The sequence below is a fragment of the Crocodylus porosus genome, unplaced genomic scaffold (genome assembly GCF_001723895.1).
Source record: "Crocodylus porosus isolate Cpor-Errol unplaced genomic scaffold, CroPor_comp1, whole genome shotgun sequence".
Lineage (NCBI taxonomy): Eukaryota > Metazoa > Chordata > Crocodylia > Crocodylidae > Crocodylus > Crocodylus porosus.
Genome location: NW_017728909.1, coordinates 28,039,253 through 28,064,700, shown reverse-complemented (window position 1 = coordinate 28,064,700; position 25,448 = coordinate 28,039,253). Strand labels below are relative to the sequence as shown.

The following is a 25,448-nucleotide window of genomic DNA, read 5'->3' as shown; positions in this document are numbered from 1 at the left end:
TCAGGGTGGCTAGGATCTGGAACCAACTTCCAAGAGAAGTGGTGCTGGCTCCTTCCCTGGGGGTCTTTAAGAGGAGGCTAGATGTACACCTTGCTGGGGTCGTTTGACCCCAGTACTCTTTCCTGCCATGGCAGGGGGTTGGACTTGATGATCTACTCAGGTCCCTTCTGACCCTAGAAACTATGAAATTATGCAGTGGGAGAGAGCATCGCTGCTGGATCAGCAGGTGCCTTAGAGTAGCTAGTGAGCTGAGTGCCTAAGGGGATGTGGCAGCCAGTGTTCTGTTGAAGTGCTGGAGAGGAGTGGGGGGTAGTTAAAGGGGCAGTACTCCTGGTTTTGAGTTGGAGCTTCTTTCTCTTTTTTTCTTGTGATTTTTGTTCTTCCTCGACCTCCGGGGTATCTGAGGGCAATGAACCCACATGGAGGCTAAGTAGTGGTGAGGGAGCTTGAGTAGGGTCCAGTCAAGGGTCCCAGGAGTGAGACGCCAACCATCTTGAAACCACTACACAGGAGGTGTGAGGCTGGAGTGTAGGGGTGGCAGAGCCCCATAAGTAACCACCAGGAGGAACCTCGGGTGTACGAGCATGCCCAATGAACAGCCCCGGACACTGAGGTCAACAAGTTGTGGCAGGAGAGCACAGGGTTAAGAACTCGGGTGGAGGTCATCACCTCAGACAGAGGCACGAGCCCGTGAGGCAAGTAACATCAATCACCCAATCGAGAGCAGCACGAGAGCGTCTGGTTGAAGCCCGGCAGTTACACCCCGTATTTTCAGGGGGAGGATAAGGAAGGCAAGAGCAGTGACTGAGATCAGGTTGGCAACCTAAATGAAGGACAATAAGAAGTCTGTAGGGAGCAAGAAAAAGACCAAGGGAAATGTGGGGCCCTTGCAGAATCAGATGAGACAGGTGATAGTAGTCAGTCAGGAGAAAGCTGAACTCTTTAATGAATACATTGCATCAGTGTTCCTGCATGCAAATGCTGGTCGACTGCCTGGTTGGATACTGGATGGATGCAGGGGTGGTCAGTGTCGAACTGGTGAGGGAGCACTTAGAGCAACTGAATGTTCTCAAGTCAGCAGGACAGGATGGACTACACCAAAGAGTGTTTAGGGGATTGGCTGGAGTCATTGTGGGACCATTGACAAAGGTATTTGAAGATTCATGGTGCTTGGGAGGGGTCCCAGAAGACTGGAAAAGGGCCAATGTGGTGCCAATCTTTAAGAAGGGGACAAGGGAGGATCCAGGAAACTATAGGCCAGTCAGTTTGACCTTGATACCCAGTAGAATTTTTACAAAAAATGATCAGAAGTCCATTTGTGAGAGATTGACAGAAGGCATAATGCTGAAGGATAGCCAACATGATAAAGATGTGGACAACACAGTTGATGTCATATACTTAGATTTTTAAAAGGTCTTTGATATGGTCACCCATGGCACGTATAAAAAAAAAAGAGGGATTGTGGGTTGGCAGGGTCCATGGTCAGATGGGTTGGAAACTGGCTAAGAGGTCGAACCCAGAGAGTGTTAGTGAACAGGTCTATATTGTCTTGGTGAGAGGTGGCTAGTGCTGTCCCACAGGGTTCAGTTCTTGGTCCTGTGCTGTTCAACACCTTTATCAACAATTTAGATGAAAATGTGGAAAGCACACTGGCCAAGTTTGCAGATGATACCAAGTTATGGGCAAAAGCGGTCATGCTAGGGGATAGGATGCAGATTCAAGCAGACCTGGACAAGCTGGAAAGGTGGGCAGAATAAGACCAGATGCAATTCAATAAGGATAAATGCAGAGTGTTTCATCTTGGGAGAATAAACCAGCAACATGAATATAGGTTAGGAGGGAAGAGATGTCCTGGCCAGCATGATGGTTGAAAGGGACCTTGAGGTTATAGTTGGTTACCTGATGAACATGAGCAGCCAGTGCAATGCTGCAGTCAACAGAGCTAACAGCATACTGGGATGCATTAGCTGATGCAACGTGAGCAGGGCTAAGGAAGTGATGCTTCCTCTCTCTTCAGCACTGATGAGACCCCAGCTTGAGAACTGCATCCAGTTCTCAGTGCCACACTTCAAAAAAGTTGTGGAGAATCTTGAAAGGGTCCAGAGAAGGGCCACAAGAATGATTAAAGGCCTGGAGAACAAACTTTATGAAAAAAGATTAATGGACTGCTCAGCCTGGGGAAGATAAGACTGAAGGGGGACGTGGTGGCCGTCTACAAGTATGTAAGGGGTGAATGTTGGGAGCTGGTGGAAAAATTGTTCACTTGGGTGCCCCAGGACAAGGAGCAATGGTCATACACTGTTAGAGAATGGTTTCAAGTTGGATGCAAAGAAGAACTTATTTATGGTAACGGTGACCAGAATCTGGAATAGACTTCCCAAGCAGGTGGTGTAGTCTCCCACCTTGGAAGTCTCCAAGAGGAGACTGGATGGACACCTTGCTGGGATCATTTGATCTCAGCAATATTCCTGCCCAGATCAGCGGGGTGGACTTGATGATTTCTATGATTTCAACTTCCAGGAGATAAGTCAGAGCTGTGAATCCCAAGTGGAGGGAGAGGGGATCCTTACAGTTCAAAGTCAGGCACTTTTATCTCCTCAGGCAGGTAGTTCCCTTTTCAGCAAGATGCTTTTTGTGGATCTCATTCTTCTGCACCTAATTCTTCCTGCATATTATGCTGGGAACCTGAAAACTGAACTCTGGGCTTTAAATTTTAAGTGACAGGACACCCAAAATTTAGGCACTTACTTTTCAGTGCCTAAGTCCCACTTCACGGTTATTATGTTGTGGTAGAGTTGGAGTGAAGTTGTAGCTAAGATGGTCTAGAAAACATGAGATGAGTTTTTGGGGTGATCTCTTTGGTTAGGCCAACTGTATATTTAGGAGAAATCTTAGAGAGGCAGATAGACTAATTACTAGGCCTGTGCAAAACAGCATTGTTCTGCTTCAACTTCCGTTTTGACACTTCGATGGAAAAGTGTTTCGTTTCAAGTTTCATTTAGTTTCAAAAGCACTGTTCCATTTCATTTTGTCAAAATTGTTTCACTGTTTTGATTCTGTTTCGACGTTTTGCCCATAGGGGACTGTGCCGGAATCCTCCCAGGTGCGCAGGCCCCCGATCTGCATGCCAGATGACAGGAGGCTGGTGCTGCTGGCTGGGACCAGCGGTGAAGCCAAGTAAGCCTGGATTTGAAAGTCAAAACGTCTCAAAACTTTTAAAATGTTTTGAGTGCCTTTCTTTTGTTTCAAAGCTGTTTCAAAGGCCTGTTTTCATTTCAGTTTTGCTGTTTCAAGCTCAAAACTCATCAAAACAGTGTCACATTGAAACACTGGGCAAAATTTCACACAGCCCTAATAATTACTTGTGTAAAACTCCATATGCAAATAAAACAAAGTCTCCTTAAAAGAATGGAGAAAGGCTGCAAAAATGTGTTGTGTTAGCCAGAGGGTTGCAGAATATCCACTTGCAGAAGGAAGCCAAACTATGCAGTAACTTCTTCCTTCTAAGCTTGCTCAAGAAACACATCATAATCTCCAGGGGATTTACCATTTGCAACCTTCTGAATAACATAACTTTATACAGGTTATCTAGTACTTAGCTAAAGCTGTGTCTGCTGCTTTTCCAGACATGAGGAAGGGCACCTCATGCTTGAAAGCTTGTCTAAGATCTCCCCCAACTAAATAGTTCATCCAATACAATATATCACACAGAAATATAGTTGCCTTAGGCCAGATTTAGACATTACACTTATACCAGTATAGGTGATCAGAATCTTGTTTACATCTGAAACTGAACAGAATTTCAGAGCACATAAAGCCTGGTTTAAAAATGGCAGAACCCTGTCTAAGATAGACCTGGAGCATTGTGGTATTGAACTTAAGCGATTTAGGTTAGATTGGTCTATAGAATGTTTGTAGCAGGTCCTCTAGCAACTCAAGTTATATCACAGTCCACCAGTATCCCAGGTTGCTTCAAAGGTTGCCACTAACTCCCCCTCACAGGGAGGTGTACTGGAACATAGTTCACGCTCAGCTACTCCAGCTGAGCACCCAGCTGGCTACACCCCTAGGTCATCATGTTTTGGAGTAGTCCAGACCATATCATGAGTGACTACAGGGCTCTGGGAACCAGGCTTAGGAAGATAGGGCTGCAGGTGGTCTTCTCATCAATCCTCCCAGTCAGTGGTCACAGTAGGCATCATGTCAATTGTGTCAGAGAAGTCAACCCATGGCTCTAAAGCTGGTGCCATTGTGCAGCTTCCTGGACCATGATCTGTACTTCTGTGCAAGGGAGCTCCTGGTACATGATGGGCTTCATCTCTTCACAAAAGGTAAGAGTCTTTTTTCTTACAGGTTGGCTGACCTCCTTCATTGGGCTTTAAACTAAGTTCGACAGGGGATGGGGAGGCAGGAGATGGAGAGAGTCTAGAACCTACAAACGGTGAAACATGCAACAGTACATCCTAGGTAAGTACTAAGGGGCCCTTTGGGCATTAGAATGGGGGGAGGGGCACCAAAGGTACCATTTGGAAAGATCAAGTGCCTCTCTACTAATGCTAGGAGCATGGGGAACAAGCAGGAAGACCTCGCATTTCTGCTTGCAGATAATAACTTTGATTTAGTGGGGCTAAGAAATACCTAGCGGGATCCTACCCATAACTGGGTAGTACACATTGAGGGCTACAGGTTGTGTAGAAGGAACAGAGTAGGGAAGAAAGGGGGCAGGGTTGCTGTCTATGTAAAGGAGTATTATACATCTACCCTAATCAAAATGGGATCAGAGGAGGAGAAAGTTGAGGATACATGGAGATCCAGGGGAAAGGGACTTGGTGGAGGGGGTCTGCTACAGACTACCACATCAAAAGGAAGAGCTAGACTTGGAATTCTTGAGGCATTCTCAGAGGCCATACAGTCTAAGGATGTGGTTATCATGAGGGACCTAAACTACCTTGACATCTGCTGGGAGGAACAGTTAGCCAAATCCAATTGTTCACATAGGTTCTTAACCTGCATACAGGACCTTCACCTAATGCAGGAGCTATATGGCCCCACTAGGGGGAATGCCTTACAGGACTTGGTGTTGGCTATGGGGGATGACCTGGTAGGGGAGCTGCATATTTGTGGTCACCTTGGGGACAGTGACCACCAATCAAGCGAATTCACCATGTGGCATAGGGTGGGTAAGATAACTAAAAGGGTGTAAGTGCTCAACTTTAGGAAGGCTGACTTAGGAGTGTGCTTAGAAGTCTAGTCAATGATGGATTGACTAGATGGGATTGGTCTAGTCAATGATGTATTGGTGAGATGGGATTCCAGGAAGAGTGGTTGTTCCTAAAGGAAGTGATCCTTCAGGCACAGAGGGAGGCAATCCCAGTATGAGGGAAACGGGGGAAAGGAGCCAAAAAACTTCCTTGGCTAAATCCAGGGGAGTCTAAGGGCAAAAAAGAAAGCATTTAGGTAGTGGAAGCAGGGGGAAGCTACCAAGGAGGAGTATACCTACTTAGCCTGTACTTCCAGGGAGGCGGTTAGAAAGGTCAAAGCAACTACAGAGCTGAGGCTGGCAACACAAATTAAAGACAAGAAAAAGTATTTTTTAGGTATGTAGAGGGTAAAAGGAAGGCACAGGGCAGCCTAGAACCCCTACTGAACAAAATGGAGCAATTCATGATAAACAGGGGGACAAGGCTGAGCTATTCAATGAGTTTTTTGCCTCAGTGTTCTTGAACAGGGGTCAAGATAAGTCTCCTAATGGGTTCTTAGATGGGCATCAGAGGGACACCAGCCCACCAACTGCCAACGCTGACTTAGTGTAGAGTCACGTGGATGGACTGGATGTGTTTAAGTCAGCAGACCCAAAGGTCTTTGAAAAAATTATGAAGGATCATATTTGTGGGAGTTCAGTGGGAAAAATAATGCAGCAGGGCAACCAGCATGCCTCTGAGCCCAGTGTGTGAGCTTCCCCTGGGTCCTATTGCCCCTGGTTCCTGTCATTTTTTACAGGAACCACAGACAGATAAATATTAATTTTCTAAATTTTTTAGAAGTCCCACAGACCAGATAGAATAGCCTCATGGTCCAGATCTGGCCTGCAGGCCATATTTTACCCACCCCGAGGTAGATCATGCCTGACCTATCTGGTTTTGTTTTTGTGACAGGGTTGCAAAACACAGATGAAGAAGTAGAGGTAGATGTCATTTTCTTGGCTTTTAGCAAGGCCTTTGATATGGTATCACATTGCAGTCTCATAAATAAATTAAGAGGCTGTGACATAGAAGTTTACTTGGCCCAGTGGCTGGCTAAGCAGTGGTCGCACCCAGAGCATGGTAGTAGATGGGTTGGTATCAACCTGGAAGGATGTGGGTTACGGGATCCCACAGGGTTCGGTCCTTGGACCTATACTCTTCAATGTTTTCATCAGTGACTTGGATGTGGGTGTGAAGTATACTCTGTCCAAGTTTGCGAATGATACTAAATTGTGGAGTGAAGTGCACACTCTGGAGGGTAGGGAACGATTGCAGGCAGACCTGGGCAGGTTAGAAAAGTGGGCAGTACACAATAGGATGCAGTACAACAATGACAAATGCAGAGTACTGCACCTAGGGTGCAAAAATATCCAGCACACCTACTAGCTAGGAAGTGACCTTCTCAGCAGCACACCAGCAGAAAGGAATCTCGGAGTCATAGGGGACTCCAAGATGAACATGAGTTATCAGTGTGATGAAATCATCAGCAAAGCTAACTGCACTTTATCATGCATCAGCAGATGCATGACAAATAGAACCCAGGAGGTGATACTTCCCCTCTATGCAGCCTTGGTCAGACTGCAGTTGGAGTACTATGTCCAGTTTTGGGCACCACACTTCAAGAAGGATCTTTCATAGTTTTCATAGAAATTAGGGCTGGAAGGGACCTTGGAAGATCATTGCGTTCAGCCCCCTGCCCCAGGGGCAGGGAGTCAGCTGAGGTCACAGGATCCCAGCAAGATAAACATCCTGTAAAGAAGTTCTTCCTTATGTCTAGCCTGAAATGGTCTTGGAGAAGTTTGTGACCATTTGACCTTGTCATCACATGGGGTGCTCTGGTGAACAGGCATTCCCCCAGATCCTGATGTACACCCCTTATATACTCATAGGCAGCCACCAGGTCCCCCTGAGCCTGCACTTTTCCAGGCTGAAGAGTCCTGTAGCTCTCAGCCTCTCATCATAAGGCCTGTTTTCGTGCCCTCTGATCATGCATGTGGCTCTCCTCCTAGGCAGGGGTTGGACTCGATAATCTGTTAAGGTCCCTTCCAACCCTAGCATCTATGGTTCTATGAGTCACTAAGCTGAGTCAGCACAGACTATCCCTCTGGCTCTGCATCCTGCCTGGCCAGCTGTGTCAGCTATAGTGAGATAATACTGGGCGGGGGGAGGAAGGTGTCTTTGCCCCAGCACCAGCCCTGGCACCCATACACCTGCATCCCTGGGCTGTGCCCCCCACCTTGTCACAAAGCACCCCATGATGTACACACAGGCCTGTTGCTGAGTCCAGGAGGACCACCACACATGGGCATAGCCCTGCAGCAGCCCAGCCCTGGCATCAGCATACCTACCCAGGGACTCCCATAAGGGCATGTGGGCAGAGCTCCAATGGCAGCTCAGGTCTGGCACCCACGAATCACATCTCAGAACCTGGCACCCTGAAACTCAGACCCAAGCATGGTGTTCCCCCAAACAAAAGCTAGTGTGGGTGGCTCTGTTAGGTCAGGGTGGCAGGGGACAGAAAATTAGGACTGGACCTGCACAGAGGCAACCCTGTGACCTACATGGCTTGGCCATTGCCAGCAGATATCAGCATCCAGAGTGCCATAAGGCTTTTTTGGCCCACATCTACTGGATCCCAAAGTAATAGAGGTGTGTTGGGGGGGAGGGGAGAGGGAGTACTGACCATACAAACTGGGGCAAGTAGGTGGATGCTGCTGGAAAAATCAGTAGTAGGTGGGGCATGGCCAGCTGCCTCTGTGTTGCAGATGGAAAGCACTAGAATTGTCAAGGCCAGGGCATGGGGCATTGCCAGAATTATTGGGTGTTGGTTAGAAGCCCCTGGAAAGTTTGAGGTTGTGAGGGTGGCCAAAGCAGCAGCCATACACAGCTTCAGTGAGAGGGAGAGTCATGTGCTGTAACTTGCACCTTTATGCATGCTCTGCTTCTTCTATCCATCCACCCTTTTAGTCTTCCTGCCACCCTTCCAGCCTGCCATCCACCCCCTTGCAGTCAGACCCTCACCCACCCCTCACAGGTACCCTTGTGGACCATGGATGATCCCGTCCCATCCTCCCCGACTACCCATCTCTGGTCACACAACTGGGATTATGGGGAGATAATGGATCTCATCACCATCTTGGATGAAAAGGAGATCCAGCACCAACTCCAGAAAGGGCACTGGAACAGGGATATCTTCAAGTGCATCACCCAGAAGATGCAGGAGCGGGGCCACAACAGGGACTGATTATATTACTGTGCCAAGACAAAGTTGATCAAGATGAAGTATACCAGTATTCATAATGCTGACAAAAGATCTGGATCCCAGAAGTAGACCATACCCTTCTCTAAGGAGCTATCCCACTTCCTTGCCAAGGGCAAGACCATCGAGTGCTTGCCTCTGGCACCACCAGGGGATGGGAGGAGTTTTCAGTACAGACCCTGCCAGAAGAGGACTCACAGGAAGACCCTGGGAAGGTGGAACAACCCCAGAAGGTGCCTAGGAGTAGGTCCCCAGGGGCCACAGGCTAAGAGCACAGCTGATGGAGCTGGCCCTATTAGTGCTGGTCCCCACATTATCATGGTATGTGGGAGCCAAGGTGCACCTGCAGCTGGAACCGAGCTCCCTGGACTTTTTCTCAAGTGTGACTGAAAGCAGGAAGGGTGGCACCCAAGAACAGGAGAAAAGCTCTGACAGCATGGAAGTGGTGACCCAAGACCTGGGGCCTGTGCCTTCCACCTCGTAGGAGCCTTCCCCCCACAACCCAGATCCACAACTGTCAGACCACAGGCGAGGACCCAGGACCTGGGACACTGTTTCCCTCACTGCTGCCTAAGCTGTTCCACTCCTGCTCCTCTGACACCTCGCTGCTCCCCTCCAGCTGTGCAGAGTGGCCCCTAACCCCTCTCCCACTAATGCAACAGCCGCTTCTGCAGCACAACCCACAGGCCCCGCAGCCAGCCTTCCCCCTACTTCTGCTGATGGACCAGGCCTAAAACTAGGATGTAGTGCAACCCAGGATGGTATGCTTACCTCCACTTCACGTGGCCATGATGGGGACCCAGGACCTGGGGAAATGTGGAGCCCTTGGAGAAAGGGAGACAGGGAAAGGAAGAGGGAGTGGGGCTTCTCAGGCTGTTGTTGGTGGGGAGACATGAGACCAGGAATGGAAGGGCATGGGGGAAGGTGAATCTTCCTGCCCAGACTGCTCAAAGCACAGGGCTCCAAGTCACAAAATGCTCAAGAGGTTTGTGTTTTTCAGCTGTGAGTAAACCATGGAGCTCCTTCCCGCACCTCGCCCCAGTCTCCTATCACAGAGTGCAGCAGAGACACAAGGGCCTCTCCCCAGTTTTGCTTTGGGTGGTTAGAAGCCCATCCGCCATTCTATGGGAACATAAATCTGCCTCATTCACACCTCCCTGCCCTCTCTCTCAGGGCCATACTCAGCTCCTGAGAGAAGTGGAGCCTCACTGCAGCTGCCCACAGCAGTTGTGTTGAACCAGCTCTCTCTCCCCTCACTCACTTATGGAAAGACACAAAAAGAATGTATTGAGCTTGCAGGCAAAGTGTATAAAACAGGTGTAAATGCAGATACTCAGTGTCCTGCTCCATTTGGCAGCACCACAGGCCTGGGTGTCAAAGAGAACCCCAAGGTCAGGGACAGGAGATAACACACAGCTATCTATGATGACCACCAGAGTAACAGTACAGCAGGAACAAGAAAAATTCTCAGTGTCAACTGCACTTTTTCCTTCCTTCCCTCCCTCCCTCCCAGTCCAAGAAAGGCACAGATGTGATGGCAGGAGTCCTATGTGGGAACAATTATCTCAGGCCTATCTGCTCCCACCTCCAGATTGACTCCCAAGTTGTGCACCTGGAGAGGCTGGCAAGTGGGACTCCAGCACTTTCCCCCATCCTGTATGACTTTCCCTGGGGAAAGTCCTTGGGTGCCAGACAACTCCAAGTCTCATAACACAGGTAGTCACTGTACCTACCCCTCAAGGCAACCCTCACCCACCTTCCCACAGTCACAGCCCTATCCTAGTCCAGAGTATTTGTAGTAGGAGAATAATGCTGTAAAGCCAAAGACAATGAATAGCAGGATTCTTCTGAGGTGGCTGGGGCCTGGGGAACCACCCCCATGTGGTCATGGGCTCAGCAGCATGTCAATAACAATGGCAATTGTGAACTCTTCTGGGTGTGTCAGCTCATCATAACAGAACTACAGGTAGCACCCAAGAAGCATTCTTTCATTGAACGGCAATCCAGGCTTCCCTGGTGTGCCATCAAAGCAGATGGCTCCCCTCCAGCTCCTCCTGGGGAACCATGTCCTTCAGCATGAGCACAGCGCATTGGCTGGGGCTCCCCCAGGAGTAGGGGAGAACTTATTCCTTTGGACCTGGCTGACTTTCACCAGGGAAATTTGGAAGCAGAGACTCAGTGTAGCAGTGACACAGTGCCAAACCATCTCTCCTGGAAGGGAAGCACAGGAGAGAGGACAGTGTAAGAACTTTGCCATTCCAGCCAGGGCTGATCAGGACAATGTCAAGACCTAGGCTTTGTTCCTGCAGGAACCCAGCACTGAAGTGCCTCTCCTTAAAGGGAAGGAAGGGAAAAAGACTTCCAGTGGTATTCCCCAGAGTAGTCAGGCCCTGCCCACTCCAGGGATGGTCCAAGTCCCTGTGGAATCCAGGGTCCTTGGACCCTCTGAGGGTATGAAGCAGGTGCCCACTGCAGTGCCTGAAGCAGGATCTTGGCCTCCCTTCCCATTAACCCATCTTTACCCTGCTGAAGGGCCTGCTTCCCATCTGCAGCACAGCCAGGACCATGGTCTCTGCTGTGTTGGGTGGAGACCAGATACATGACTCCCAGCCCTGGGTTGGGGAAAGGTCCAAATAAAATTCACCATAGTTCCCTCGGTGTTTCCACATAACCGCCCAGGCAAGTGATGTGGGGGTCCAAGACATTTCCCTTTATACTTCATTTTTGTAAAATGAAAAAGTTGTAAAAGTTGCAACCTCTCACAAAGGCTCTGTGTCTCCCCTGTCTTTCTGCAGAGACACCACCTGTGCAAGGGAGTACAGTGCATGGTAGAGGCAATGCTGGTCCAAGGCCAGGGCCCCACACAGCAGCAGAGCACATGAGAGCTATCCAGAGGAGGCACTGAAGAAGCAAGGAGATGCTGCAGGCCTTGGTTGCTGCCTCTGAGCTCCAGGTACACATACTGACTCCTGGTCCCAAGAGCTGTGCGACTGTCATGAGGAAAGACAAGATGTAGAGGAGGGACATGCTCAGGCTGGGGGATGCCTACACCCAGGCTACCAATGCACAGGAATGGGGGGGTTGAGATGACCACCCACTGTTTGTGGGAGGCAATTCATGCTACTGCAGAGCTGAGAAAGTCACAGCAGCAGGATTGGGAGTTTATGGACAGGGTCCTGGATAGCTTTGCATCCATCTATGATACCCGTGACTGGTACCAGTGCTGCCTCCCACAGACATCTGCTAAATCTCCTGGCTGGGAGGGGCTGCCATGTCCCACTCAAGGGATTCTTCCTAGGCACAACATGAACAGGAGTCCTACTGGAGGGACTCCTAGAAGCTGGCTGGCAAGGAATGCTCCCCACTGTGCCCTGTGGCTTCCCTCCTCCCCAGGTCAGGAGAGAAGTGGTGCAACCTTGGTGGGGATAGGCAGACCCTGGGCTTAGGAATGCTGCATGACATGGGCCCCAGGCATGGCCGGGGCCATGGGTCCAAGGTCCTCAAAGAAAGATCATGGGCTCTGGAGGCAGGGGCTGAGGCGCTGGACGTGCATGAGGGAGAGCCAGGAGTGCATAGTGCCTGCTGTGGTGATACCTCTTGCCCCACAGCCTTCTCCTCCCCCAATCCAGCAGCCACCTCCTGCCCCCAGCCCCACTCAGCAACTCTGTCAACTAGACAGTGGGTCTTGGATCACCCACCCATCCAGCTCCTACATGGAGAAGTCCCTGGTCTTCAATCCCAAGTTTGGGGAGTAGCGTGCCAGATGAAAAGCCCCATAACCCATGACTCCCCTTCAGGGTTTTGTGTTTCTTGAGTTCAGCCCCTGCAACATTCCTTCTACACTAATCCCTCCCCATCCTAACCACCTCTTCCATGTTCTTTCATCCTTTTCTCAACACCACCCTCCCCTGTACCTTCCAAAGGTTTGCTTGGTTTGTGTTAATTAGGAGGAAGGACCAAGATGAGACATGGGCAATGTTGAACAGGTTTTAATTCCATACACAAAAAGTTTGGCACCTGCAACATTTTTTTAAAACTCAGGCACATCTTTTCCTCATGTCACATTCCCTTGTACCCTGGTGTGTGTCCCTGGGGGGTGGGGGTGGGAAAGAGGAATGGTGTGAAAGCAGCCTAGCTTGTGGGCATTGTTGCCTGGGTTGCAGGGCCAGAGGACCCAAGAGCAGGAGACCTATGGCCTAGCACCAGGGCATGGGCACTCAAAGTACTCCAACCCTACTCATCCAGGGAGGGCTCCTGATCCTTGAGGGTTAGACAGGGCTTTGCAGATCCAAATTGCCTGCAATTGTGCAGGGCTAGTGCCTCCACCATCAGCAGAGGGCTCCCCCTTTCCCCCATCCCTGCCCCATATGCTCACGCTACCATGACTAGTATGTGTCCTGTGCCTTCTTGGCTCACCCTTAGCAGAAGGCTTTCTCCCTGGTTTCACAGATGTTGTGGAGGCCACATACACTGGTGATGAGCCACAGCAAGTTTTCCTCATCCACTGGGAGCCCATCATTGCACCTTAAGGTGCCCAAAGGTGCACTCCACCATGATGCAGCATCTGCTCAAGCAGTAGCTGAAGTATTGCTTCCAGTGATCCAACTGACCTCCATAGGGCTTCATTATCCAGGGCAGGAGGAGGTAAACCATATTCCTGATAACAGGATGGGTGATGATGCCACAGACAAAATCTGGGACCCTAGGAGCATAGCAGCCATTCTCTGTCAGCCCGGAGACTGGGGAGTTGTGGAAGAAGTAGGTGTCATTCATGCTGTCCACCCAGCCAGAGATGTGTCCCGAGTGGTAAACAACACCCTGTAAGACAATAGAAAAGTAGCCCTTGTGGTGGATGAATGCCTGGGTGAATTGGGCCCGGCAGAGGATGGGGATGTGGGTGCTGTCCATTGCCCCCACACAGTTGGGGAAGCCCATGCAGCAGACGACCACCTCCGGTGGGTTGACAAGGCAGATTATGCATTTGGCTAGGACATTCTGGATGACCAGGCATACCTCCCAGATGGCCTCTCTGGTTGTGGTCTTGTCCATGCCAAACTGATTGGCAATGCAATAGTAACTGCTGGGGGTGGCCAGCTTCATGCCAGCAATGGCCACCTACTTCTCTGGAATGAGGGGTGACCACATGCCAACATCCTGGCATGAGATGATGTGGCCATCTGGGCAATGATGTCCATGAAGATGGCCCAGCACACGTGGAAGGTCTGGACCTACCAGTTGTCTTCCCAGGAGCCCAAGATGATCAACTCTCACTAGTCAATGCTAGTGGCATTGGCCCAGTACCAGTATTTGACTGTCTGGAGGTGGTGCCAGAGAACCCTAGTGACCATGGCCTCATCCTTGTAGGACACATGAAACTCAATGGCCTAGTCCAGGATGCTTGGTGGGTGCAGGGTGGCCCTATATGGGATGGTCAACTGCTGGCTTATGGGTGTGAAGACGGCAAGCCACTGCTGCATCAGTTCCAGGTGGGTGCGCATGGTGTCCCACAGCCTCTGGTGAGAGTTCACACTGAGTGACAAGCAGGATTTGCTTCAGATCCTGGGTCTTCCTGCTTAGGCACAGGCATTGAGATGCCATGGTGAGGTGCAAGCAGTCCAGGACCCTGAGGCATGTCATGATGGTGGGTGCTCACTCTGGGGCTCTTCTGGAAACCTAGGGATGGGTATGGGGGAGGGTCTGCAGTGCTACAGCAGGAGGAAGAGGGCATGCTCACCCTTGCCTGTGGGCCAGTCAGGGGTGGCTCAACCATTCAGCTATGCTCAGGAGTCTCTGGCCACCCAGGGAGCCTTTGGGGCATGCTGGGAGGCCCCTACCTGCTGGCCTCGGTCAGTGTAGACAGCCTGCATGCCTGCCTCCTCTTACCCCCACAAAGTTAGGGTCATGTTCTGTTCACTCCCAACCTAGCCTAAGGTGCTTGGAGTAAAGCACAAAACTTAAATCGCTTCCACCTTGGGCTTTTTGAACATCTGTACCTGGCTGCAACAGGGTCTCCATTGAGGCCCTGTTGCTATGGGAACAGGGGCAGCTGGAAATAATTACCCCGTGAGGAGGGCGGGCCCTGGCCCTTAAGGAGCCAATGGCAACCAGACTCCAGGGGATAAGACGAAGAGAAAGAGGAGGAGGGACGCCTTTGGGCACCACATTGGGGAGCACAGAGAGGTGCTGCAAGAGAGAGAGCCTCCAGAGACAAGGAACAGGGAAGCGGGACTCAACGCAGGATCAGAGGGAACAAAGGGATCCCAGAGCCCAGACACCAGCTGACCTTGACTCCACAGGAATGGCGGTGAGTGCAGGGAGAAGCGGAGCCTCGCCACGGGCTGGAGTTGAGGCTGACATCAAAGATCGGGGAGGCCATGGTGGGCAGCAAGAGGGGGATGACTCCTGCCCAGGCCCCTGAAGAGTCCAGGTGAGTCTAGGACCCCCCAAGGAGAGCGGGACACCGAGGAAGTTAAGGGAAAGCTACGGAGCCTGCACACCGGCTCTGCTGGAGAAAGCCGCAGGTGGTGGCTGTAACAAGCCGCTAATTGACTCATTAGCAGCAATGACAGGACTAACCATGGCCATAACAAGCCGCTAATAAGGTAAATAGAAAAATGCAGCGTGGCATCCATTGACTGTAACATTAGAACGGGGGCTGGCCAGAAGGCTGGAGACCCCAAGATTAACCCATTGGGCTGTGATCTCCCACAGAGAGGAGTTTCCTGTTAACAACAGCGAACCATTGAATAAAAGTACTATAAAGTAAAAGTAAGTTTATTTCACAGTGGTACTTCCCATGGGTACTTCCTCCTGTAACAACCACTTTCTCCCTATTTCATTTCTTTAAGATCCAAGTCATGGCAGGAGGGAATTAAGAGGATAGAGGGGGTACTTGGATGGACCCGCTGACACTGGCCTTACTCTATTCAGAAAGAAAATCTCCTGGTCCTGGCAATTCTGCACCTCCAGAACATTAAGGCTGTCAGTAATAACTGTGTTATTTGAGGTAGCATGGGACAAAGCATCTCAGCTGTTAGCCTGTCAGTACAAATGTCCTACAAGAAAGGAGAGTGACAATGGATCTGTCAGCCCTCTCAATATGATGTAAGATGTGGAAAACAATTCACTTGAATAGGTTTTGCTGAGAAAACAAAAAATTATTTGGCTGCTTGGAACAGAAGGGAGAGAACAAGGAAAACTAATGAACTCCACTGACTTGACATATTTGTTAAATGATCAGGTTCTGTGGCAAAGGAATATGGTATAAATACAAAGCTTATACAATTAGACAGGATAGGTTTTCTGGGCTTTTGAAAAGAGCTCACACAATGTCTAGTAGACATTCATATCTAGGCCTTGACTCATCATCAAGCTGCGATTTACAGCATATACATTTCTACTTTTGGACTAGGTCCGAGGTGCTGAACATGCCACTGCTCATCTAGAAATGTGGTTTTCAGTAAGCGTGGTTCCAGGCATTTGGAAGGAGTTTTCTGCCTGCCTGAAATTTCAGTATCTCATGCAGCTGATTCCAGGCATTTTCCAAGGAACTGATAATCATATCAGTTCATAGATCTTGCAGGTAAAATTCCTGGAAATAATCTGTATCCCCATTTCTTCCTCTTGAACAATTCATTTTTAGATTGCTACATCTTATAAGCCAAATACATCCTTGAAACCTCAGTTTAAATCAGCATGTGGGACTGAGTCCGCTTATATTCCATAATCTTTTTTTTTTTAATATTGTTTTGCTCAGAAGTAAAGGACTGTATATGAAGGCCTCTTTGAAACAGACACAATGCAAAGACCAGAGGTGTTAGCTTACTACAAAGATGAACCAGTATCTTTCAATATGCTCACTTAACTGTTCTGGAGAAACCATTTTTATGGCAAAAGAACAGTTCAGAACGCTGTCCTCTCTGAAGAAAGAACTAAACAGGCTGTCAGTTATAATTTTGTTAGCTCAGTAGAAAAGAGACAGACTAGTAATTAAATATATAAAGACTGTAAACAGCCATAGATGTTTTAATATGTAGCTTGTAGTATAGTATTCAGCCACACAGTATTTCTGTGCCCTATATATAAGCCCAGACAACATGGAGCCTACAGGAAACCTGGAAGCCAAAGCTGGAAATTAAGCTGGTTTTTCTCCAGCATTATTTTCTTCACTAAATGCCTTCTGTTTAAGCTGAAGTGGGATTCCATATTTCATGGCAGATGGTAAAACCCTGTTGTCACTACAATCAGTAGGCAAACTCATTTGTTTAAATCTGAGCCTACTCCCTAAGTCACTGGTTCAGAAGTTCCACTCAAATGAACATAAAACTGAAACTGCATGTCACACAGCTTGCAAAAGAACGGCAAATGGAAAAGAGCCAGCAAAAACAACAGGACAGACAATGGAGCAAAGTGTGGGCAAAGAGTAAGAAAAGTAAGAAAGAAAGAAAGAAAAAGGGAATGTAGGAGGGAGAAAAATTCTAATTAAAAAAAAAAAAAATCTTACTATGTCCTCTTGATTGTGGACGCAGTAAACAAAAAGCATTGAACCAACCAGTGTGTGATTGAATTAGCCAGTGTTGAATGTTTTTCGGGTTGTTAACAGCAATTGGAAGCTCATTGTCAAGCTGTGATTTATGGCTTAAATCTTATTTCCACTTCTGGACTCAGCCCAAGATATTGAATGCCATCCAAGTTAAAAATCTTAATATCTTTTCAAATCATAAAATAAGTTCATTATATGGTCCTGAGAGGAAGATGCATCTCTTCAGAATTAGTCAGGCAAAGTACAGAAGTGAAGGGAACATCACTGCATGTATCATCGTTCACTCTGTACGTCATTCCTTTTTCTTAAACCATTCCAGTAAGCACTGCAGCTGTCTAAGCAGAGTACTGCAAGTAAAAGCATTGGAGTTTAAGTTTTCCCCAATCAGCGATATGCATGTCTACAAAAAAGAATGTGCTTGAAAATTCAGCCCTATAGAGCAATTAAAAACTTTTTACTCTACTTGGCTAAATACAGTAGGTTGGACTTTGTCTTAGTGTCCGACAGCGTTTCTTTACCTGTAGGACCCATTTTCAAGTTGCATAGGATTTTAGAAAAAATTAGAAGGAGAGGGAATCGTACATAGCTGCTCATCTGAAATAGTCTGCCCTCTTCTAATAATAGTGCAATGAATGACAGTGATATTAACCCCCCCCCCCAAAGAAACCCCCAAAACTTCATCCTGTTTTCCCTAAAGGAAACATAATTTACTTTTACAATCAGAAAAGGACATAGCGATAGAACTTTCATAAAATAATTGATTTCCTCTGTTCCTGCTTCTAAGAGATTTGCTCTCCTTTCACTAGGAATCCAGGTCACCACCAGATGCTACTTCTGTACCTCAGTAAAGGACAGCATTCCTACTTCATGTTCTCTACAAGCTGAAACAGTTGTAACATAAATCACCTTAGAGGCCCAATACCAATATGCTCATGGTCTCAGGCATGCCCCTCAGACCTGTCTACTGCAGCTCTCCCTGAGAGGAAGAGCTAAGTGCGACTAATACCACTTTTAAAAGCAATTTTAACTTTCAAAGCCAGGCAGACACCCACCTCTCTTATATCACAAGGTTGTAATTCATAAGAAGTCATTCTAGGACTGAAGAGTCAAAAGTAGAGTTGTGGCAAGCGTGTTCTAAAATAATTCTAGAAGTAGAAATGTTTGCATCCCATTAGCCCCAAATGCCATCTCACTGCTGTACTTTGCCTAAGGCTCCCTCTACATGTTACACTTAAAGCATAATTAATCAGGTAATCGCACCTTAAAAATGCAACCCAGCTACACATTCAACTATAAATGGTGTGCTAAACAATGAGCTATGAAGTTATTCCACAAAAAAATGTGTAATTACTTTCTTGTTTGTTCACCACTAATTGAATGTGTGGCCAAGTGCTCCCCCATGGCTGGGAGCCCCATCAAATGACAAGGCTCACAGTGTTGGTAGCACTGTCAGCTGTGGGACTTGCAGCTGGTAGAAGACTCTCTGCACTGTGAACCTCCTTGGTTGCAAAGCTTGCGAGCCTCCTCGACTGCAAAGCTTGCAGCAGGGATGCTGTCTTGGGCTACAGGGCTTGCAGTGGGGGCAGTGTCGACTGTGGTAGCTGACATCGACAGTGGGGCTCCCATTGCACCTTTACCTGCCCGTGTAGAGGGGCCCTAATTTCAGATGAGGTGCATCTTCCTTTAGGAAGCATACAGTGAACATATTTTATGGATTTAGCTTAACATTAAATTTAAAAATATATTAAGATTTTTTAAAAGTGGATGACAGCTTCCTGCGTTGACCATCTGATAAAAACCATTAAGAAATATTTCCAAAATTACACTATAGTTTTAGGGCACATGTAGATGAAACAGAGGCCCTAAATTGAAGTGGTGGGTTTAATTTAAAGCTGATTAAATTCCTGTGTCATATACACACCCCACTGACTTACCTGCCTCTCTGGCATGGAGGGGAGGGCAAGCTACCAGTGAGTGGAGCAGTCCCTGGCTGGGGGGGAGGGCTGGTGTTTCCCTCTGTGACAGCAGCGCACAATGGCACCCACCTGCAGGAACCTGGCTCAGGCAGTCCTGGGGTGCACCACAGCCACAGAGGGAAGCACTGAGCCCCTGCACAGCTCAGGCAGGCAAGCTGGCAGGAGGGGGAGGAAAAAAAAAATCAGGCTAGCTATTTTCCTTGGGTGGAGCCTGCTTCCATGGGCTACTGCTAGGCTGCCCTCAGGGCTTCCTGCAGAGCTGTGGAGCTGCACAGAGCCTGGTGCTTCACTTCACGGCTGTAGGGTCAGCAAACTAAAACTCCTAAAAAGGAGTTTTAGTTTGCTGTGCCCCAAGTCATTTAAGATGCATTATACCACCAAATTTCCTACAGCAGCTGGAATTAATGTGCAATACACTGAGGTGTGCAAACACCAACACCATTAAAGCAGTGCAAAAGCATTTCAAAATGTTTCGACCAGCCTCATTTTGTTTTGAGACTATTTCGACGGCCTTTGTTTCATTCCAATTTTGTTGTTTCAACCTTGAAATTGGTCAAAACAGTGTCAGAAATGACTGGTGAAATTTCACACACCCCTAATAATTGCCTTGAGCTAGAGACTGGATTAGATGACTTCTTGCGTCCCCTTTAGTCGCGGTGGGGCTGGGAGGCAGCCCATTTGAGCTGCTTCCTTGTTCCCCACGCTACATCCTGCTGGGGTGGAAGGCAGCCCAGCTGGGCTGCTTCCCACTGCCCTGTGCTAGATCACACTGGGGGTGGGAGGCAGCCCAGCAATCTAGCGTGGGGCACCAGGAAGCAGCCCCACTGGGCTACCTCTGGTCCCTGGCATGATCTAGCATGGGGCACTGGGAGCAGCCCTCCTGGGCTGCCTCCTGGCCCCAGCAGGATCTAGCATGGGGATAGGGATACTGCAGCCACAATGGATGGTTTCTTCTGGTGTTTAACTAGGTTTATCATTAAGAAGCTTTTCTAAATAACTAACATTTTTTCCCTTGTAAATTAGCTTAATTATTATTATTCCATACTGCAATGTACATGGGGGTCAGATTCAAATTGTGTACATATTAATTCAGCATCTCTACTCAGACTCATATATGACCAGACACAGCTACTTGTAAGACTCAGCCCTGTTTAAGTTCCTCTGCAATTCAAAATATTCTTAGAAAATACTTAAAAAACTCTATCACTTGGGAATGGTTCCAGTCATTAGACAGACAAAAATGTTGCCAGTTCCCATCAACAGCACTAATTTCAGCCACAATCTGTTTGCCCAATAGCCTAGTGGTTAGTGCATTCACTCAGGGCAGAAGTATTTGAACTCTCATAACCCCCAGACTATAGAATAAGAGGGTACTCTTCTCCACTCCCAAATGTCTCCTTGGTGAAGCTTGGCCACTGGGCAGCTAAGAAGAACAAACAAAAAAATGTTACCTCTGCAGCCTAGTGCTTAAGTGGCTGCTGGGTGGGGAGAGTCCTTCTCTACTCTTTCCATTTTCTCTCATCTCTCCTTCTGTTTTTTTAAGGCAATGATGGTAATCTAAAGGCAGAAACAGCTCTGGACAGCAGAGACAAAAACCCAGCATTCCCCCTCTTAGAAGCATGTCTGGTTCTTCTTGCTTGCTCTCTCTGGCTGCTTCCCCATGAGCAGGGGAATGCAGTTGCAACAGTGGGGAAAAGCAACACAAATATGTGTTGTTGCTTTTTGCCCCACTGCATGCCCCTGCACATGGGGGTGCAGGTTAGCACAGGGAGAAATGCTCCAGCAAGGGTAGAGAAGGCTGGAGCCTGCACCTGGGCAGGCCCCAGAATCCTTTCCTGGAGTCCTGGGGGCATCCCGGGGCTCCAGTGGCCGCGATCCAGGCACATGGAGCCTGGCTGACAGCCAGATCAGACTCTGGCTGGCCAGGCTCTGGTTTTGGGGGCTGCATTCTGCTGCCACATATGCCACCCTGCTTTTTTCTGAGCCCTTTTTTTAATACTGTGATTTCTCAGTATCTAAATCTGCAGGGCAGAGAACCAAATCACATGCACAGGGTCTCTCTTGCAGCACCTCAAAAGCTTTTAAGGTGCTGCAAAATGCACATGTGCTCATGAGACCATTTTTTGACCAGTGGTGGATGGACCCACCTTCTCGTAGTCCTCTGAGACATTTCTTATCCTCCTTGAAGACAGCTACTAACGGTTCAAAGATTGCTTTAAATTGTTCCTTAGATACTACAGGGTAAGTGAAATTGGGTTTTGCTGATTTTAATTAATTAAATTCATCCAAGAAGCAAGAATTTTTTGCAGGGGTGATATCTTTTATTGGATCAACTGCATGATTGGAATGAAGTTAATGAAGAATGTCTTGCATTGACAGCTTGTTTATGTCACAAAAGAACCTCTCTTCTCCTTTTCTGCTTCTTCTCTTTCCTGGTTACCCTACACTTTTCTATACTAGTACTATAATTTATATGTAAACAGAAGGGTTGGGTAAAACTAATGTAATTTTTTCTCATGGTGAATAGGGTTTTTTTTTTAACAAGTTACATGCATCTTCTTTTCTAGTATGTTGCAATATTCTGAACTCTCTTCCTAATGTTTAAATGCTCATTCCATTTACAGCTGGAATATAGCACCTCTGACTTCCATTCTCAAAAATCTGTCTTTCAAACAGGCAAGCTTTTTTCCCCTGTCAGCTGAATACTGTTTCAGGCATGTTACAGAACAACAGTGACATCCATTGGTTAAAAGTTAGCCCAGACTGGAAGGCTTATTTTAATTAAAGATGGTGATCTGAATCAAAATCATTTTGCCATGGTTTCAAGAGGCAGGTAATTAATAAGTGTTTTAACATGTCTACTTGCCCTAATTCCATTTATAAATTACATATTTCTTTCCTGGTTTAGGATTATCATGTGAAAATGACTGATAGAGCAATAAAGAATTTAATGTACTTTAATATAATTTAATGATGTTTTGAGAATAACCCTATTTTTTAATCCATATTCACTATAAAAATCAGACCTTAAAAATACAATGACAAAACCTCAAAAGTTGAGGGTGCCATAGACATCACTAAATATTTATAAGTTATTGCCAAGATTATTTATTTTCTTCTGGTCTGGTGGTATCCATAGGCTCTAACCAAGATAAGGAGATTATTGTTCACTTTACATGCACATAGTATACAACTTTTGCTCCAAAAAATTATACTCTAAATAGAAATTGCAGACTAAGGATAGACTAAGAGTAGGAAATAGGTATTATCCACACAGTCTACAAATGAGGGACTGAGGCAAAGAGAATTTAAGAGATTTGAAAATAAGTCTATTGAAAAAACAACCCTCCTGAATTCAGCCAATTAGTGAAAGAAATGCGGGAGGAGGAGGAGATCCTTCACCTCCAGGATGCCATGTGGGTCTAGGAGGCAGTCTCCTCACTTCAGGGGCCTGTGGGCTGGGTGATGGCAGTGACCCAGAAGAAGGAGGGCTCTCCAGAGATGGAGGAGGAATCCCACCTGTACTGGTGGCTGCAGTCTCAAGGGCTCCTCAGCCCCAGTCTTTTGCTCTACCCTGGGCAAAGGCCAGAGCTGGGCCAAGCATGCTGGCACATTACTTTTTTCCAGTCCTCTGGAACTTGCAAGTTCCAAAATTTTCTAAAACCTCAACATTAATGGCCCATGAAACTCTTTGGTGAGCTGTTTTACAACAAATCTTAGATGAAAATTACTTGGAACAATTTATTTAAAAGCTACTAGCTTTAGTAGCTTCTCCTTAATATCTGCCTTAGTTATTGATATAACATTTTACCTGATATAAATACATCTGACTATTTCCAAAATACAGAACGGAAATATGTATACAAGGCCTATACCTTCTCTAAATTAATACTGACAGTTCTATAATTTCCATTTAGTAATAAACTAATATCAGTATTAGGATTTTGGATCCAAAATATTTTAAATACTATGCCTCCATCTGTAACTCTGCTGGTCACAGATTTCTTAACTGGATGACGAATTTAATGCTCACATCAGAAAGTCTGCTGAAGGTGGTGGAAGCCTAACTAAAAGAGCATGGAACAGCTCAAAGCTTACCATCAAAACCAAAACGCAAGTGTACAAAGCTTGCGTACTCAGCACTTTCATGTATGGTAAGGAAACATGGACAACTTATGTATATCAAGAGAAAAGATTAAACAGCTTCTACCTGTGCTGCTTATACCACATACTCCATATCAATTGGCAAGATAAAGTTTCCAATGCATTCTTCAAATAGCAAATTTACCAAGTGTGACAACCCTACTCAAACAGATGACTGTGCTGGCTAGGCCATCTGAGCAGATTGGAAGATGGACATATACCCAAAGATATGCTGTGTGGGGAACTATTGGAGGGAACAAGAACAACTGGATGTCCCAAGCTTCACTACAAAGACACATGCAAGTGAGATGCGAAGGTATTTGGAATTGATCCTGACCAATAAGGAACCTTGGCAAGCGATCAGAACAAGTGGCATCATTGTCACCATGAGGGTATGAAAGTCTCTTGATATGCAATTTGGCCATTACAGGAACTGACTCCAGCTGCTTGAAGAGAAAAGAGTCTATAGGAAACAAGCAGCTTCCAAACCACCCAATCATGACAGATACTCTTGTAACCACTGCCACAGATCATGCAAATCTCAGATTGGACTATTGAGTCATGAGACACTGCAAGCCATCTACGTCATAGGCTGTAATATCCACAGTCTCTCACTGTAGATACACGGGATGCCTGCTCCAACACACTGTAATTACAGCACATTGCAGCAGACTCAATTTATTGAGTGTGCTGGAGCGTGCTAATTAGCACACTTCAGCAGCCTCTGTGTCTCTTATATTCAGTTTCCCCATGCTTCAAAATGGTGATGGGGCCACTTTAACTAAAGCTTGTTGAACAAGCTTTAGTTAAAGCACCAATATGCCTACTGCCATTTTGAAGCACGGTATGCTAAATTCATGAGGCACTGTGGGTACTTTAATTAGACTGGCTCCCAAGAGATAATTTAATTAAAGTGCCCACCCCTCTCCCCCCCTCCAATCCGTGGAGCATGTGTAAAGACACCCTTTGGTTTTACTAAAAATGGGCAAAAATGAGGAGAGCAACAAAATGATGGTTAAAGGCTTGAGAAACCAGACTTATGATGCAAGACTGAAAGCTAAAACTATTTTGTATAGAGCAGAGAAGACTAGCTGGGGATTGATAACAGGTGTCCTATAACGGAAGGGCACTTATAAAAAGGATGAAGATAGCCTTTTCTCTGTGGCTGTAGGGGATAGGATTACTCGCAGTGGCCTCAAACCACCACAGGAAATTTTGGTTGGAGATTAAAAAGAGCTTGGGGTGGTTAAACTTTGGACCCAGCTACTGAAAGAAGTTTGGTGGAATGTCCACCCTTGGAAATATTCAAGAGCAAGTTAAACAGAGACTTGACTGGACTGGTTTAGTTAAGGGTGAACGTACTGTGAACAGGAGTCTGGGCTAGGTGATCTCATAAGGTCCTATCCAGCCCTACTTTCCTATAATCCTATGATCCCATCTTCTTCTCAATTGCTTATAATAACCTGTCACATAACTTTTATTTAATGAGTTCATCTGCTCCTACCTACTGTGCCTCAACCTACATTAGGATTTTTGGTACGAGGGAAAATCATCATTTTTACAGTAACCAGTGTTGGTATTAATCAACAAGACTATACAAGCGAATGAGAAAAGAACATTCTCCGATTTTACTCAAGTGTCTCAGTGGCTGATGAAGACTTGAAATTGGATATGTGAAAACAGTCTTGAGATGTACTTTTTAAAAGAAGTGGCAGAGGAAGGTCAGCACAGATACTACCCAGCTATGAAGAAGTTAGGAACTGGTAGGGAGGGGCCCAGTTGGTACTTACAGGTCACCAGTATCCCAAGAGATTTAGTGCAACAGGTGAGTTCCTCATGTCCTTCCCAAAGCTCCCCAAGGCCAGGAAACTTAATACTTTCCTCAGCATAAATCTATGCTTCAGCGGCACAATCTATCCCTAAAATAGACATCGCTACAAACACTACCAAGAATCTGTGGGAAAATAATGCCCAAGAAACATTTTATTATTTATGTGCGTCCTTTTTTTGAAGTTTGCTATAGCATGAATCTGCTCTGGAGAAACAGCAGAACCTGACTGTATGTAACTGGCATCTCTCTATACATAAATAGCTGCACTGCACTTGTCTTCTGCGATGAAAGGTAAAGACTTTCATGTCAAACAACAGAAAAAAGGTAACTACAGTTACAGTAAGCTGAGTTGTAAACAAGATAAGCAGACAAGCTGAAGCGGCAACCATCACACAACTGCTTAGCATTGCATTGATACTGTAAGAATGATATGTGCCTGGTTCCTATGATGAAA

General features: G+C 46.9%; 1 long non-coding RNA gene across 1 annotated transcript in view; it reads left to right on the top strand.

The window, feature by feature from the left end:
- The window catches only part of LOC109307859, a 17,819-nt gene extending 836 nt beyond the window's left edge, over positions 1 to 16,983 (top strand). Inside the window, exons 2-3 of the long non-coding RNA XR_002100382.1 lie at positions 4,790 to 4,792; positions 16,973 to 16,983. This is a non-coding gene — a long non-coding RNA (uncharacterized LOC109307859). The remainder of the gene's footprint in view (positions 1 to 4,789; positions 4,793 to 16,972) is intronic.
- The last annotated feature ends 8,465 nt before the right edge of the window (positions 16,984 to 25,448 follow it).